The following is a 17,718-nucleotide window of genomic DNA, read 5'->3' as shown; positions in this document are numbered from 1 at the left end:
TTTCCCTAATGCAACGGTAAATTTTTGTAAAAAAAATATTTTGGGCACCTGATGCAACGATTCATAATAATAATAATAATAATTAAAGAAAGGAGGTCAATAACAAAAATATTTTCATTGACTTGAAGAGTAATATTACAATTTTAGTGCCCATAGAACACATGCATTACAAAATAGTTGTTCACTAATTAATTTAGTGTTTTTAATGCCGTACTAAAATTAAAATCCATAGAAACAAATTCAACGTTACTAGAAATCACAAAACGACCCAAAGCAAACAAGAGCCACCACCGTCTCATTACTAGATCTACACTTCTTATCCATTTAGCTCCCCCATGCTCCTGCAAGTTTAAATCACGAATGGGCATAAGTTAAAGATGGTACACTAGCTAAAACACGATCAATAATGTGAACTTAAAACTGTATTCTGAAATAGAAATAGCCTGCAAAAGACCACAACTTCAATCCATCACCAAACGTAATATCTACTCTACAGACTACAGTAGTGGGAGCCTTAAAGCATGAGTAGAGACGTTAAAACTTTATAAATTTACAATCTAGAAAAATTTTGTGATCTTGTGACAAGCAGATTCTTGCAGCTATGTCCTCTCAGGTTGAAAAATGGTATCTGCTCAAAAAATGAATTTGTACAAGTATATCTAACCTGGAAATGCAGTTTTTAGCTACAGAAAGCACATATTTGCAGGATCTATACATGAGATTTACATTATCAGAGGCTAAATATTCAGAAGAGAAAGAAACAAGACCTAAAATGTAGGTATAAAACTTGCAGATTGTATTACCAAAGCACACATGATTACTGAAGTCCAAAATGTAATAGTATGGTTCTGTAGATTGTCAACCTCTTAGTTTCAGATCATTGATTACGTTGGTTCTGTAATATTATGGTTAAATTAAGCACACATGATAACTGAAGTCCAAAATGTAAAACTGCATAAACCAAAAAAACTACCAGAATTGGATTTCTGAAGAGGGAGGCCAGAATAGAGGTTAGACTGTAAGAGTCATATAAAGCATGTTATTCGCAGAATATGAGAGGTATAGACTATATGGATCCCAGCGTCTCATTTCTTTTGACGACCATGTTTCACTAGATGGGCAGATCCTAGTCCTACATGATCAAGAATGTTTTGAGCAAGAATGTTTGACTTTTGTCCTCATTTTTTCCTGTTTGGACATCAGTTGAAACAAGTGCCAACACAGTTTATAAGGATTCAGTATATGACATCTAGATTTGTGACCAATTTGTAGTAGTTTCCCTCATGGGAGGTAGAATGAATGGGTTCAATTGCCAAATAAGTAAATGGAAATAGCAGCCCTCCGAAGTCAGAATTTCCAATCAAAAAACAGTATAAATTAGAAGGAAGGAAAGGTGAATATAAATATATCCATTGGAAAATGTTTACAATCAAAGTGTTTGATAACTGATGTATAATTCTGTAGGTAGCTATTCAACCTACGAGGGCTACAACTATAACAGCTTGAAGGAACCTCCTAAAAAATGCACCATGTAACATTTTCTTCCTAAAAAGTAAACTTACATTCCCTAATAGTATATGCTACAAAAGAGAAACCGAAGTTACCAAGTAATACAAGGTAAAAAACTGTACAAGTACAAAATATAGTCTGCTTTCTAAAATTGGAACTCTATTCCTACATTATAGGTCTTTATCAACAACTCTTGGAAAAATAGAATATAAAAGAACTAAATGATATTGGATGAAGAGTAGGGCAAGATATATTCCTATATGAAAATCCGTTCTGACTGAGGTGTATATATCTGATTTCTCTGTCTAATTTTTCAACCTTCAAACAAAAAGCTTCAGATTAACAAAGGGGCCTAAAGAAAATAAATTTTATACACATAACAAACATATATTTTCATAGGTTGTCAAATGGACATGTGTATGTATGAAGTAGTAACAACTTATAAAGCATAAATCTGAAATACCTTATATTTCTTACAATAACAATCAATTAGAAACGCTAAACAAACCCCCTCCCGCCCTCAAAATAAAGTAAGAGGAAAGAAACATTATATCACATTAACGATGAAGCCGAATTGCTACTTCCAGTTGTTTGGTTATTGTTTACTGGATGAAGTTTTGGGGAGTGTGTGCCAGGTGGTGATTAGATTTTACTCAGTATCAAGTATCAACAGTTGTCTTTTCTGTTTCTTTTGGGAAATAATTGGAGCTTCACATATTTTTTTGGTTAAAATACTTCACCCTTGTGGGTCTTCTACTCTATGACTCTATGACTTGTATATTCTAGAATCTAGACCACTCATGAGCTAACTGCCAATTAGAGCCAGGATGAATTTCTTTTTCTCAACCAGATTTGTACTTTACTTCAATATATAATGAGTTTTCTGTCTGGTGAGATACTGGGATATATAGGACCAATTTATATAGAAAAGTTTTACTGCACCTGTTATAGTGTCTAGGATGTACTCGTACAATTAAGTTACTTCTTGAAGTATGGATTCTGGAACATGTTAAGAGCTTCTTGTAGACCTTTTTTTGTTAGCCAGAAGGCAGAAGCTAATGTAGTACTTTAACATGATGTAATTCATGGGTGCATTCTTTCATTAACTGTCATGTATGTTATTTAAAAATTACACTATCTTGCAATCAGAGTAGATAAGTGTGGAGTGGAGCAAAGCGACCAATGATTAGAGAATTTTAATACGGGTAAACAGTACTGATCAGAGCTGCATCGGCTATGCAATAGTGTATCATTACCTGAAAATGTGGCATATCTAATTTACATATTAAAATGCTTTTTTGTAGATTATTGATGATTCTTGTGGCAATGGTGAAAACCAGGCGAGACATGAGACTTTGACACTATTGCCAAAACCAAGGTAATTTCACATGGAGTTAACTACGTTTCATGCTTTATATATAGATAAACTGATAGTTGAAATAGGCTTTATAATTGCCTATTATTTATGGATGATGGTGAGTTTAGAAGGTAGATGCTTAGATTTAGTATTATCATAATAAGGTATTATGCTGTTAGCCGAAACACTAGTTGGTGATAGGTCTAGGTTGTTAGCCTGTTTCAAAGTTTGTCAAGCAAGAAATGATGGGTTCCGGAACAACAAAATCCCTTGTGCAGAGATTTCCATATACAGTTCGTATACGTTGGTATGGCTGTCATTTACAACTACAATAATTTCATACACACTCACGGACTCACGGTATCCATCAACTTACTAACACTGGGAAATTTTAATATGGCGAGTTACTATTTTCAAACCAAATGAGAATTTCTAGCTTATGTGGACCCAACTTAGCTGCTTTGTATATAAAAACCAATCTCTCCCCTCCAGCACAATAATCGATCCTAGATTCTAGCTCAAAACTGGTCAGAACATAACTGATCTAAACAGATGTGGTCAGAACAGAACTAACTGATCAGAACAGAACTGATCTGATCAGTTTAGAACTGATCCAAACAGAACTGGTTAGAACAGAACTGATCTTATCCGAAATAATCATAACTGGTCAGATCAGTTCTGTTCTGATCAGTTCTTTTATATACTCCTGTAAAAAAGGAAGGAAAGATTTCATTCAAAATTAATATGTAGGAAAAAGCAAAATTTTATATCAGTTGGGCACAAGAAAGATGCTAAATGGCATAGAAACTAAAAGTTGTATGAGTTTTGATTAAAATCAATGTGTTATGAACTAATAAACCACTGTCCATTTTCATACTTGTGGAGGTATAACAAGTCTGCATTACACCACAAGAAAATGGTGTTTAATTTGCAGGTTTGATTTTCAACTTTGTTTTCTACAAATTTTTAATATTTTTCAATTCAATTGACTTTTTTTTATATTATTATTTAGGGCTAATTGTTAGTTTCCTTTGTTTTTTTTATTATAATTGATCTGGGATTTATTTGTATGTATTTTATGTCCTATGTTGATGTGAGAAATGCAGCCTTTTTTCTTCAATTAGGGACCTTACTCATCCTTCCTCTACCCCTTTTAGGATTATCATTCCATATGTTTTTTGGTACCATTCATAGTAGCCCTCTTTTGGCTTTTATTGTTCTCTGTGCTGTCAAATTGATTCTCGGTACCGCCAAGGTAATTTAGTGGTGGTGATGATTGATAGAGAAGAATGCACTTCTGTTTTTCAAAAGTGCTAGAAATTGGCATCAATATTGGTTGCTATCCTTGGATGGTGAAAAGGTTAGCTCAAGTTTGCTTAACTTATCAAAATTTGATTTACATGATTGTAGCTCCAACATTGGCAATTTTTTTTGGAATCAAATTGGTTGTGGGAGAAAATACATACTAATTGATGTTGTGGATGGATTTTCGTGGATGTGGATATTTTGGAGATAGTTAGGGTTGATATGCTAGATGGTTGTTGTCATTGTTGTTGAGATTTGATGTTATGAATACGGTTTTAGAACCATGTGCTCTCACCTCATTTCCACACTTTTGGACTTCAATCGTCTCAGTTAATTTGACAATTATTGCAGGCTCCACCAAGAGGATCGTCATTTATAGGAAGAGCTAGCTTTGCTGGACTAGAGAAGGTTGTTGATGTCTTGGATACACTTGGAAGTGGAATGATAAACTTGAGTCATAGTGGATTTCTGACAGGCAGGTTGGCCAAGGGAAACAAAATATCAATATTGGCATTTGAAGTAGCAAACACTATCACACGTAGGAGTGAATCTCATGCAATCTCTCTCCAAGGAAAATGTCAACTTCATAAAGGAGGAGGTTATTCCCTCAGAAGGGGTTCAGTACTTGGTTTCTTCAGACACTAAGGTGTTGCTAAGTTTGGTTGCTTCAGACAAAAGGTTGTTATAGGGAACTATTTACAGGAAATTCACTTTTCAACGTCTTTGTTCGTTATTACAAATCTAACTTAGATTGTTTGATCTAGGGAGAAACTTGACGTCTTTTGCAAAGAAGTGATCAGATTTAGCGACCGTTGTAAAGACCCACAATGGCATAACTTGGATCGGTTTTTTCAAAAGTAAGGTAGATTCTTTTTATTTTGTATTTTACTGAACCTGTGTAGTTGTTTTCTAAATGAAATTTTATCCTCCTTGGAACTGGCTGTACTATTTCAGTTTGGATTCGGAAAATGCGGTATACAAACCTCTAAGAGAACAGGTAGAAGCCAAAATGCAAGATTTGACGACTTTAGCTCATAATACCTCTGTAAGTGGATATAATTTTGATCTTCGCTTTTTCTATCTTTAGAAGCCAAAATGTTTTTTTGGTACCATTCATAGTAGCCCTATTTTGGCTTTTATTGTTCTCTGTGCTATCAAGTCGATTCTCGGTAACGCCAAGGTAATTTAGTGGTGGTGATGATTGATAGAGAAGAATTTTTATTCAGTTTTGAGCCACAAGGTTTTATTTCAATGATTGTCAACCTTCATTTGATTTCATATGGTGCGTATACTTAATTGCTTTTCTTTTCATTGTGTTTCGTGCATGTTTAAGTTATATCTCCAACATTTTAGTTGATCACCAGTTTCTTCTAGCTTTGGCAAGACAGCTGGTTGATCCAGTTTTAGTGACCTCAAATTCTCTCCAGCCTTCTCTAAATCACCTTCACATGTCATTATTGCTCTTCCTACATCTTGCTTTGGGCATTTGAACTTTATTCCCAATCTGCATTCCGAGAAATCTCTTTAGATATATCAATCTTCAGATTGCTCCCCTTGTCAATATTTTTATCTTTGCTTGTCAGCATCTTCACCTCCTTTGAAGAGCCGTGCAACTGTTTCTTCCATTTGACCTTCATTTAGAATAAGATCCATAGTTATGATTTCCCTATTGATTTTTCTTTGACTCTAGGTAGATAAATTTTCAAATTTAGTTAATAAGCAGAGGGTCCCATCGTGCACTAATTTTTTTCTAAGATATTTTGATGTTAGTTAGTTACGTCATTGTGAAATTTATGGGATGCAAATGAAAAAATCGGATGAAAACGAAAATTAATCTATAGATGATCTTTGATTCAGCTTGAGAATTATGAGTGCTCCTGACTATCTAACTTAAACTTATCTAAATTACTAAAAAAAAGACATGCACAACTATGCCAAAAATTGACTACAGGAGACTAGGAGATACTGGAACAAACTCCAATAGCTTGTGATCTATTCTGGTTGCTAACTCAAGAAGGTAGATTTGGGTAAGAATTTCATCAAAGGGCTTGTTTACTGGCTCTTCTTAATCATGGCAGGGATATTTGTAAGAATTTCATCAAATGGATGTTGTTTATCTTTTCTCTGTCATCTTTCCTTATATATCTTTCGGCAACAAGGATGGTTTGGCTACAGTCGTGTTATCCTTTTGTTGACTTGTGATTTCTTTTTCGTAGATGTCCTATAACTGCTTGAAAGTTATACTGCACATTCCCCATTTTATCTCAGTTTTCTTAACAATGTAAGTTCTTTATTTCATTTAATAGTGAATTGAAGAACATGACTCCATTTATCCCTATTATCCAAGCAAAATTATTTTCAAGAAAGTGTTTTTTTGTATGCTTATAACCTTTCCAATTACCATGTTTCGGGTTGTTCCTTATACTTGCACAAAGTTGTTTATTGGAGGTATCTCCCCCCATGCTTCTTCGTCTTTTTTGTTTATTTTGATTCCCAGGCCACCTTTCTTTTCTGAAATTGTTTGCATGCAATTGTTTAACCAAATTTTTATTTAATAATCTTTAAATCCCAATCCTTGTTTAGCTTCATTTCGATCTTCTCAATAAAAAACGTGAATCGTACCATGCATACATTGCTTTTAGTTCCCTCTTCTTTTCATAATAGGATTGTTTGCTAACTAATCAGGTTTCAAACAATTTCTTTCTCTGTGCTAGGACTCTTATGATACAAATGAAATTGTATTACGAGCTTGTTGAAGACAAGAGTGTTCTTCTACTTGTTTTTTCTAATTGGTTAATTTGCATTGTCTAGTTATAGTTATCCATCACCATGTACTTGGAAAATCAAGAGGGTATGGAATTGTCTTGAAGTTTACATCCGAAGATGGTGTTGCATCATATCAAATAGATGGAAGGCCAGGTTAGTTTCAAGAGGCTCACATCCTTATCGCATCAACTTTTCATATATGGAAACTGATCATCATGAACCCGAAGCTATCACTTGAACATGTCTTTTATTCTAGAAAACATGTACTAGATGGGAGGAATAAACTCAAACTTGTCTTTTACTTACCGTGGGAATTATAAAGGCTATTGATTGGTGTTTATTTGGTGTAGTGTGAAGTCTATTAGTTCCATCTTGGTTTGGGTATCTTAGTTGATTTGGGTATCTTGTCCTTTACTTACTGTGGGAATTATAAAGTCAAGACTAAAAAACATCTGAAGGAAAATAAACATAATTTAATGAATACTATATCAAAGGAAAAAAGAAAGTTCCTAAGGTCTTAATCTAAATCTATAACCGACAAGAGGATATAAACTCGAAAGATTAAGAATCTACAGCTTTGATAACATGAGAAGTAGCTGAAAGCCCAAAACAGATACACACAAGAAGTCCAGAATCGAAAATGCAATCGTGTATTCTCCAATTCGATTAAGGAACTGAAGATTGCAGAAAAAGAATAGAAAATAAAAATGTGTTTAAACTGCTGGAAATTATGTTGAAATTGATTTCTAAAAATCCCATTATAATAGAAGCAGGGCAGCTGTCGCAGAAACTGCTGTTTGAGAAATAATTTCTAGCCATCTAGCTATCTACTTGTTGCTGTTCTAGGTGCCTAATTTTCATACCCTTGCCCACTGTACATCAGTGTTTTCCTCATATCCTTGCACACTAAAAAAGGTCAAACCAATGCAGATGCACACATAACATGGCCATTATCGTACGTGTGTAAAAACTATGCATCTAGGCTGTAGGTGATTAGGTGCAATAGTATTAAAATTTTCTTCCAATATCAATGGATCTCCAATGTTTGTCCAATTTTATGAATACCGTCAATCTAAATCAACCAAATGCACTAAAAAAAATTATGCCAGAACATGCAGGTGTAAACAAGATGGTTAAGCAAGACGCAGCAGAGGTTTAATGTATCACAAACTAAACAATAAAAATAAAACAATCCATTCGAAATGAACTTGATCAGAAAAGGCAGGGTGAGACAAGAATAATTAAGATGTCCAACAGATGGTAAACTCTACAGCCTACTGTCATATTTGCAAGTCTTAATTTAGGGTGCTTGTTTCCAATGATTAGAGAATTTTAATATGGGTCAACAGTACTGATCAAAGTTTCATCGGCTATGGAATAATGTATCATTACCTGAAATGTTGCATATCTAATTTACATATTAAAATGGACAAAGCATTTACTGGATGTAAGATCTTTAGAGAGTGTGCTGTTGAGAAAATGAAAATTGTCACTAGTGCAAAAGGGTCTAATTTTGTTGGTCGACATTCAAGTGCTTACTAAGCATTTAGCTCTATATGGTATAAAATGTCAGAAAATAATGATAAAAAGAAATATTTTGCAATGTGAATAAAACTGTAAAATCGTTATTAATAATCCCAAGTTCCTCCCATTTCGTAGAGGAACCAGGGGAATATGGTGGTAGTGGACAGGGAAGAATGGGAGAGGAAGTGATGTAGATTCTAAAACTTTCTAAACTATGCCACACTTGCATCTTTTATGCTTTTTGATAGGTGTATCACATGATATAACTCCTACTTTTGTTTTGAATTTTTACTTCTGTACTTGTAGTATCACCAAAAACTTGTAGAAGTCAGAACAATACAGACTGGTGGCACTGTTCCATGTATCGTTAGCATCTGACACAAATGTTTTCCATCTTGGCTTGGTAATTAATTTTCTTGCTACTAGATAAGGATTACTGTCAATTTTCCCTTAATGGGGGACTATTTTGGGAAGGGGCAATTAATAGTTGGTATTATTTTGAGAAGACCACTTGTCGTTCGGATTACTGTTATTTTTCCCTTGATTTTAAAATATCTTCATCATGCTTTGTATATATATTTGACATATTAAATTTTCTTTGCAGATAATTGATGATTCAAGGTAATGGTAAAATGTAGATCAAGAGATCAACAAGTTATCTTGAAGCTAAGCTAGCATAAAGATAGGTTTACTTGGTAATTAGTTTGTTCGTAGCCAGGAAGTTGTTTTTATTTAGTTTTGGATTATCTTGAAGAAAACATGATAATGCTAGTTAGAAAGTTATTTTTGTTTTAAAATATCTCTTTTATTTTAGTTTGACTAGACTTTGCGAATTAATTTAATGTATAGATGATTTTTATCACTTTTTCTAAATGAACTACGTTATCGCTAAGTATATATGAATCATAGCATGACGTTTATATATATTGCTTTAAGATAATGTACGTAGTAAGTTAACACTTGTATTTGATTATGATTATCTATGGTCGATATATATTTTTATAAATAATTCATGATTTTAGATTAATTGATGTGTATATATATATATGAAAAAAATATGATGCAAATTGTGACACTCCAAAGTGTCCAAATTATTATGTATATATGAAAAATAATATGATGCAAATTGTGACGCTCCAAATGGTCTAAATTATTTTGGAGGGAATGAGGAGAATTCGCACGAAAGTAAACATATAGCGACTCTAATAAGAGTCTATATATTTCGAGTGTCTAAAGCGTCTCTATATGGTTTATAGTGGCGGAGAAATGTGTCTAAAAGCGTGCAAATAGTGACGCTTTTTACAGTCTAAATATTGCGACTATCTATAGAGTCCCTATATCCCAAATAGCGGCGGTGAAATACATCGATATTTTGCAAATTGTGACGCTCTAAAGCGTCGGTAAATAGCGGCAATGAAAATAGCGACCCTCTCCCAAAGCGTCGCTATGTGAAATAGCGACACTCTTTACCGTCGCAATTTGTCCCAAAAAGCGTCACAATGTGCCGCGTTTTTTTGTAGTGTTAGCCGATAGAAAACTAATATTACCTCTGTGCACTGTACCATCAGTTGAAACAAGTTCTATTGAAGTCTTTGAGGGAAGGAAATAAATGAAAAGAGAAGGGAGTGTTTATTGACAGTGTGCTGGTACCCATCATGTGTAATTGAAGGATCCTGGGAAACGGAATACACGCAACTGCTGGATTTTCGAAAAGAAAAAAATGGACTTGGGACTGGCTTGTGCTAGAACAATGTGATGACCTGGCAGAGACACCCAATAACCATTACCTACGCAAGAAGAGGACAAGGGAAGCAGGAGAGAATGAGGCCAAACCAAGTCTGACATGTCCAGACAAACAAGGAGGCAACAACAGACAACAACAAACGACAACATTAGTAGTGGGTTGGTAGTAGTACAACAGTGTTAGCAATTAAAAGGGAGGGGAGGGCAGTAGGATCAACATTGTGTATTGTGCTAAGAAGTAGAGACTTGTGACCTAAAGTCACTATTTTGGAGATTGGCATCCTCAAGCTGCCTGTTTTTGTTCAAGCTTACTTGTTCCAAACAGATTGTTCCAAACATTTCTGAATCCAAACAGTCTGAATACAAACCAAGATTGTACCTTTAACCAATTCAGTGAGTTTGTTCCGTTTTAGTCCAGTTGGCAAACAATCTGAATCCAAGCCAAGATTTGTATCTTAAAACTACAACAATATGCACAATACTATTTCATTGCCGTGGAAAACTATCGGTTAATATGCCTATCAAACTTAAAATATAACTTTGACATTTTAGACGGGAAATAGATTATTTCATCGATCACCAAGTTTGTTGCAAATTTAGGTTTTTTATCCATATGCCTAATATCCACAATGCTAAGTCAGGTCATAATTGGATTTTGTTGGTTACAAAAAAAAATTGTACAAACTCCAAGCAATTAAGACCTTAAGGTCTTATTCAAGCCTTTCAAAATCTGTATATAAGTAAGTGGAAACTAATAGTCCAACAGGGGAAACTAACATTGAAGAAACTTGGTTGCAATTGGCTCGGTTTACTTATTCTCAGGTAAAGGACATGACAAACGATTTCACTAGAAAACTAGGTGAAGGTGGCTATGGAATCGTTTACTATGGTCGCTTGAATGATGACCACAGAGAAGTCGCCGTCAAGGTGCTATCAAATGATGCTCCTAAGAAATTTACCAATGAGGTTTGTAATTTTTTAAAGCACCAGTCTATATATATAATATATATGTTCCTGAACACACGTACCTGTAAGGAGGAGGTGATAAAAATAACAAAAATTGCAGGTTATATAATATATTTTTTAAAGCACCAGTCTATATAAAGTCATGTAAGAAACCTGCAGGTGCTCCAAAATTGCAGCAGGACATCACCCTGCTATACTTAAGAGCTGGTTCCATAGATTAGCTGGTTCCATAGATGAACTGGTCTTGATTCGGAAGATATAGCACTGTAAGTTCTACACTAGTTCTACTTCTACTTCTACATGAAACCAGTTGTGAAAATTTGCATCTTTCTTTCCTGTTGCTAATTAAGGCTACAATATCAATCTGTCAATTTCTCTGTACTATTAGCTAACAAATCTACAATCTCCAACCTGTGAATTTTCTTTTTCATCAGTTTATTTTAGACTAACAAATAATGGAAATTAAAGAATGCTGCAAAAAATGCAATGATAAACAAATGAGTGAGACAACGTGAACTTAACATTCAGATAAGTACTGCTGTACTGTAGTTATTCCAACCAGATGTTGCAACGTTACACTTCGAACTACAATCTCCTTTAGTCAGCTAGAACTGAAATGCCACAGAAGCTTATGGAGAACTAAATAGACAAGCATGGATTGGCATGTTCGTACTAGCATCACACCAAGTAAACAACGCAACAAACAGACTCATCAGTGATCAGTCATCACTAAGCCACAAACAGGGAACAAATTTCAATTTCCATGAATTAAACTTCAGCAAAATAAGAGTAGTTCCAATTACCTTTTTTTTATGACGGGTGAAAATTTCAATTTCCATGTTGCTAGTAGTTTCATCCTCATTACAGCCTCCATCATACTCAGATGTTGACTCATCATCCGGTTATTCCACCAGTTTATTGCCATTTCCATTTGGAAAACTCGAAACATGAAGTTTTTCTTGTAGTATTTTCGTAGCTAAGAACCCGGCACCTTTAGCAGTCATTCTGTCCACATTCATTTTCAAATTCTCCATCCGCATTCTTTCATATTCTGAAACTCTAACCTGATGGTGTGGACTAGGAAAGATGGCCTTATTGGCTTTCATCTGCAAATTTGAAAAACCATACAGAATTACAAGCAACAGTTGGAAACTTCTACAGCTCTTTACACTGCATGTTTCCAAATAAACATTTACTACTTACATTCAAAAGGATCTGTAATCGATTAATTGATCACGAAACTAATAATAGGAAGTTTCTAGACATAAATATGCAGCAAGACATAATTGATTTCAATTGCATAGGGATAGTTGTTTACGGTTTACCACCCTCCAAAGACACTACGTGTGTACAATCAGGCGTCCCCTCTTCGAAGTCTAAATTCATCAGAAATAAGGGACAAGAAAATACAAAAACACAAAAGCAACAAATACTTCTAATCCATTTCCAAAAGAAAGGGGAAAAGAGTAGCTATCTTAATTCTACTGTGGCAAACATCAATCAGAAACAAAGCTATGGCAAATTACACTAGATTACAATATATATCATCACCAAATTTGCTTTAGATCGTGTTTGGGACTTGGAATATAATCCCTCACTATTGTATCCATTATTTGTGCAATCTTTCTACATCTAAAGCATCTGTTCTCTGCATCTAAAGCACATAACATAGTTCATACTTCGTATATTATATAACATTCTGATAATACCAAGTTCTTGTTGCACCCCTTCTAACATCTTTCATATTACATTTGACTTAAACATTTTGAGTGGGAAACCCCTATGTCTATTTTTTAATCCAACTCATCTGGATATCTCACTCCTTATGACATGAATAATCCAATTTTAAATTTCGTTGCTGATACAAAGAACTTCTCTTAGATTCAAGTCACACCTCAGAGAGACTTAGACGCCGTGAAATGTCTGTTCCTTATATATTTGACTTGCTGAAAGCAAAATTTCATCTTACGAAAAGTTCAGTAAAACTAAATCAGATATACAAATTTACAGAATATCTTACAATAATCAACTATGAAGAAATTTAAAAAACATGTAATTATGCTTACTAGAAAAGGGGGAAAACAGAACAAATGTCAAACCAACACAAAACTATCCAAAATTTAATACACAAACCTGAATTGTGAGTTGATTACATACCGTGAATTTCTCATCCTAACTTGTTCGAATGCAAAGCCCCAATTCAACCCTCCAACTCGATGAACACACTATTTCAAGCAGCGACGTGAGAGGGAATTTCGCAGATGATTTCGCGTTTGAATTTCGCAGAGAATTGCAAGAATTTCGAATTAAGGTCGAGCCTAATTGTGAATCGCAGACCAAAATTGTTAAACTTGGCCAAGGTTTTGATGAAACCCTAACTACGTAAAGAAACTCTACATTTTTCTCTCTCCAGGATAATTGGAAAGGAAAGGAAAGGAAAGTGCAGTACGTGTACTTTTTTTTTTTAACTTTTCCTTTTTAATAAAAAAAAAATCAAGTGGGTTGGTTTTGAAAATTTGTGAAAATAATGTGAGGGAATAACGTAATAGTGGGCGGGAAATAGTAATTTGGTATACCCGTTGCATTAGCCTAATAGACCGTCACATTTGACCCTCTATTGCAACGGTTTAGAGACACCGTTGCATTAGTCCTGATTTCTAAAATATTATACAAGAAACCGTCGCATTAGCCCTCTCTATTGCAACGGTTCTCGATAAGGTGTCGCATTAGCCTTTTCTTGACCGTTGTATCTGAACAAAAATGTAGTAGTGGAGGCTTTGTCCAATTGGCAATTCTGATTATGTTAGCGACCATACTGCATATGTTGGATTGAAAGTATTAAGACCCGACCGTAGGATTAGCATGTACTTTAATTACTCGGCTTAGTTTATTCTTTTCCGAATTGATTTGTGTTCTTGGATTGGTATAAGCATGGTGAACCAAACAGACGCACTAGACCTTTAATTCATTGATAATTTGCACATTTACATTATTGTTTTAGTTTCGTTAGTTAGTAAACCAAATTCAACTTTCGTTATTGAAATAGTTCGTATAATTAGAGTTGGCAATGGGTTGGGTTGGGTCGAAATCAGGTCGACCCATTTATAAACGGGTTGAGATTTTCCCAACCCAACCCGACCTGTTTAATTAAACGGGTTGAGATTTTCAACCCAACCCAACCCAACTATAAACGGGTTGACCTGAAGTTGACCCGTTTAATTTTTTTTTCCCACTTTTAATTGTAAATTGATTTGACTATAGAATTGCGAGGTGATTTTGTTATGGCATATCTCATTGCAAAAAGTAATTTTTCAATATGTATTTGACATGAATCAAAACGTCAAATAATTATTCAATGTTGAAGGGAAAATGAGAAATAAAATCTTTCAAATCACATTATACATATATATATTACATACTTGCTTGCACTTAAACGGGTTAGACGGGTTGTTTTCGGGTTGAAAATTTCAACCTGACCCAACCCATTTAATTAAACGGGTTGGGTTGGGTTGACCCATTTAATTAAACGGGTTGAAAATCTTGACCCAACCCTTTATTATTGGGTTGGGTTCGGGTTGGGTTGGTGGGTTGGGTCAATTTTTGCCAGCTCTACGTATAATTGGGCAAAAACTAATAGAACTTATCTCCCTGTGGGATCGACCCGTATTTGCTAAGTATCTGCTAACAACAGACACCGTGCACTTGCGGTATCACTTTTTTTATTCATCAAGTTTTTGGCGACGTTGCCGGGGAGACGGCTAGATTCTATTAGTTTTAGTTTGCTTATTTGAACTGTTTCCATTGTCTCATTGGAACTCTCAGTTCCAATTGAGGCAAATCTCACTGCGTTTTCTTTCGTTGTTGTTTATGCCCAGGTCTGCCAGAACGGGTACCTTGGTTCCTCCCGATCCCGATCTTGGAAAGACCCTTCGTCAACTAGAAAAGCAACAGAAAAAGAAGAAGCAGTCAGGGTCCCAAGACTCACAGACTCCACCGAGTCACACGATGTCTAAATCCCTGAAATCATATGGGGTACCTTCCTCGAATAGTGTTCCGACTGGGCTTACAATGCCAACCATTGAGGCAATCAACTTTGAGATCAAGCCCGCTCTAATCTCCATGGTCTTACAAAGTCAATATGGTGGCCATCCATCTGAGGAACCCACCAACCATTTGCAGAGGTTCAACCAACTGTGTGGTACTATCAAGCATCAAGGGGTCACTCAAGACCAATTGAAAGTCATGTTGTTTGGTTTTAGCCTTCGTGATAAGGCTCAGACATGGTTAAATGATGTCAAGGAGACAGAGTGGAGTGCTATTTCACAGGCCTTTCTAGAAGAATTCTTTCCACCCACTAAGACTGCTGAAATAAGGCATAAGCTGACTACATTCACTCATGAACCTGGTGAATCACTTCGAGAAGCCTGGGATAGATTCAAGGCTTTGCAACGGTCGTGTCCGCATCACAACATTGAAAAATGGTTCTTGGTCCAGATTTTCTACCATGGTTTGCAAGATGAAACAAAGAACACGGTTGATTCTGCTGCTGGGGGTGTTTTTCTTGACAAAGAAGTGGATGCAGGTTATGATTTTCTTGCCAATTTAGCTGCCAACCATTACAGCACCACCAGAACCACATCTAAGAAGGGAAAATTGGATGTCGATGCTTATGCTCTATTGTCCTCACAAGTGGCAGCCTTGAACCTGAAGATTGATTCTTTGAAGGCTCCTCAGTCTGGTACTCCCCCAATGAGTATCAATGTTATGTCTAGTGTAGCTCCAGTGACAACTTCTTACTGCGAAGTATGTGGAATTCAATGTCACTTTGGTCATGAGTGCTCTTATAGTTTACAGGATACCACACAAATGGAGCAAGTGAATGCTTTTCAACAGAGGCAACCTAATGACCCATATTCCAAATCATATAATCCGGGTTGGAGGAATCATCCAAATTTCTCATATCGGGGCAACAATGTTCAGAATCCTCAACCCTAGCAACAATGGTCGCAACCACAGTTCCATCCACCTCAACCACATGTTGCTAGGCCTCCATTTCAACAAGGAGCATCACATAATGCACCCCCGGGGTTTAATAGGCCCCCGCATCAAGGATATCAACAACCCCCTCAGAGCAGTGCTACTCCAGAGCCTAACATGGGTGATCTGTATAAGCTCATTGCAAATATGCAGAAGACCGCAGAGATAGCTCAAAAGAACCATGATGAGAGCATCAAAGAGTTGAAGAATCAGAATAGAATGTTGGAGAATCAAGTTGCTCAACTTGCTGACACTCTATCTCAAAGGCAACCGGGTACACTACCAGGGCAACCTACTCCGCCCCAGAATAGAGAAAGTGCCAATGCTATCACTCTTAGAAGTGGCACTAAATATGATGGACCCCCGATGCCCATTGATGATGCAACTCTTGCTGAGGAGAACACAGATGGACCAGAGAAAGCAATTGATGCAGAGCCTCAAGTCCTGGAAGTTGATAATACTGATGATGTTGGTGCAAATAAGGGGAAAGAGAAGATTTCTGATTCTCTCCCTATTGTGCCTAAGTTACCTTTCCCTCACCGGATGCAGAAAACTAAGGTCGATCAACAACTTGGTAAGTTCTTGGCAATGGTCAAGAATCTTGAGGTAACGGTCCCTTTTACTGATTTAATATCTCAAATTCCTGTTTATGCAAAATTTTTGAAAGAGATGATCACTAAGAAAAGGGACTATGGTGGTGTGGAGAGAGTCGCCCTAACTGAAGAATGTAGTGCCATATTGCAAAATATGTCTCCACCCAAACTTAAGGATCCTGGTAGTTTTTCCATCCCCTGTCATGTAGGTGCATTATTCATTGATAAAGCATTGTGTGATTTAGGTGCAAGTGTGTCTGTCATGCCCCTTTCTGTCTGTAATAGGTTGAATATGGGAAAACTAAAATGCATACAAATCACGTTGCAAATGGCAGATCGTTCTATAAAGTATCCCTTGGGTATTTTGGAGGATGTTCCTGTCCGGGTGGGGAAATTCTACATTCCTGTTGATTTTGTAGTACTAGATATGGAGGAGGATAGTCAAATCCCCATAATTTTGGGTAGGCCATTCTTATGTACTGCAGGTGCTGTTATGGATGTCAAGTCTGGGTCTCTTACTTTGAGTGTTGGTGATGATACTGTTACTTTTAATCTAACCAATGCTGTGAAGTCTCCTATGCTTGAGAATACTTGTTGCAGGATTAATATTGTAGAAGAGATTTCTCTAGACAACATCCCTAGAATGTTGTATGATGATCTATTGCTGGCGACTCTCACCTTGAAGGCCAAGAAAGGAGAAGGAGATTGTGAGATTGATTCCTTGATCTCGGATCTAGATGGAAGTGAAGCTGAGAAGGTCGACGGTTTTGAGGTATTGGAAACTGTTTGCTCTATTTCCGAGCCACATGTAACGAAGGTAAAACTAAAACCATTACCATCTCACCTTAAATATGCATTTCTTGATGATAATGAGCATTTTCCTGTGATCGTTAATGCTGCACTCGACGATAGCCAGCT

The 17,718-nt window shown here is 36.0% G+C and overlaps 1 long non-coding RNA gene and 1 other non-coding gene across 2 annotated transcripts; both read right to left on the bottom strand.

Moving 5' to 3' along the window:
- Positions 1 to 96: 96 nt before the first annotated feature.
- Positions 97 to 13,613, bottom strand: LOC110787114 (uncharacterized). Its single transcript, XR_002533031.2, has 3 exons — positions 13,328 to 13,613; positions 11,974 to 12,276; positions 97 to 341 (listed from the first exon to the last, which is right to left on the bottom strand). It is a non-coding gene; the product is annotated as an uncharacterized lncRNA (long non-coding RNA).
- A 1,923-nt stretch (positions 13,614 to 15,536) lies between these two features.
- On the bottom strand, positions 15,537 to 15,642 carry LOC130468334 (small nucleolar RNA R71). Its single transcript, XR_008928725.1, has one exon. It is a non-coding gene; the product is annotated as a small nucleolar RNA R71 (small nucleolar RNA).
- Positions 15,643 to 17,718: the final 2,076 nt, after the last annotated feature.

Source organism: Spinacia oleracea, chromosome 2 (assembly GCF_020520425.1).
Source record: "Spinacia oleracea cultivar Varoflay chromosome 2, BTI_SOV_V1, whole genome shotgun sequence".
NCBI lineage: Eukaryota > Viridiplantae > Streptophyta > Magnoliopsida > Caryophyllales > Amaranthaceae > Spinacia > Spinacia oleracea.
This window is presented reverse-complemented; position numbering and strand designations above follow the sequence as displayed.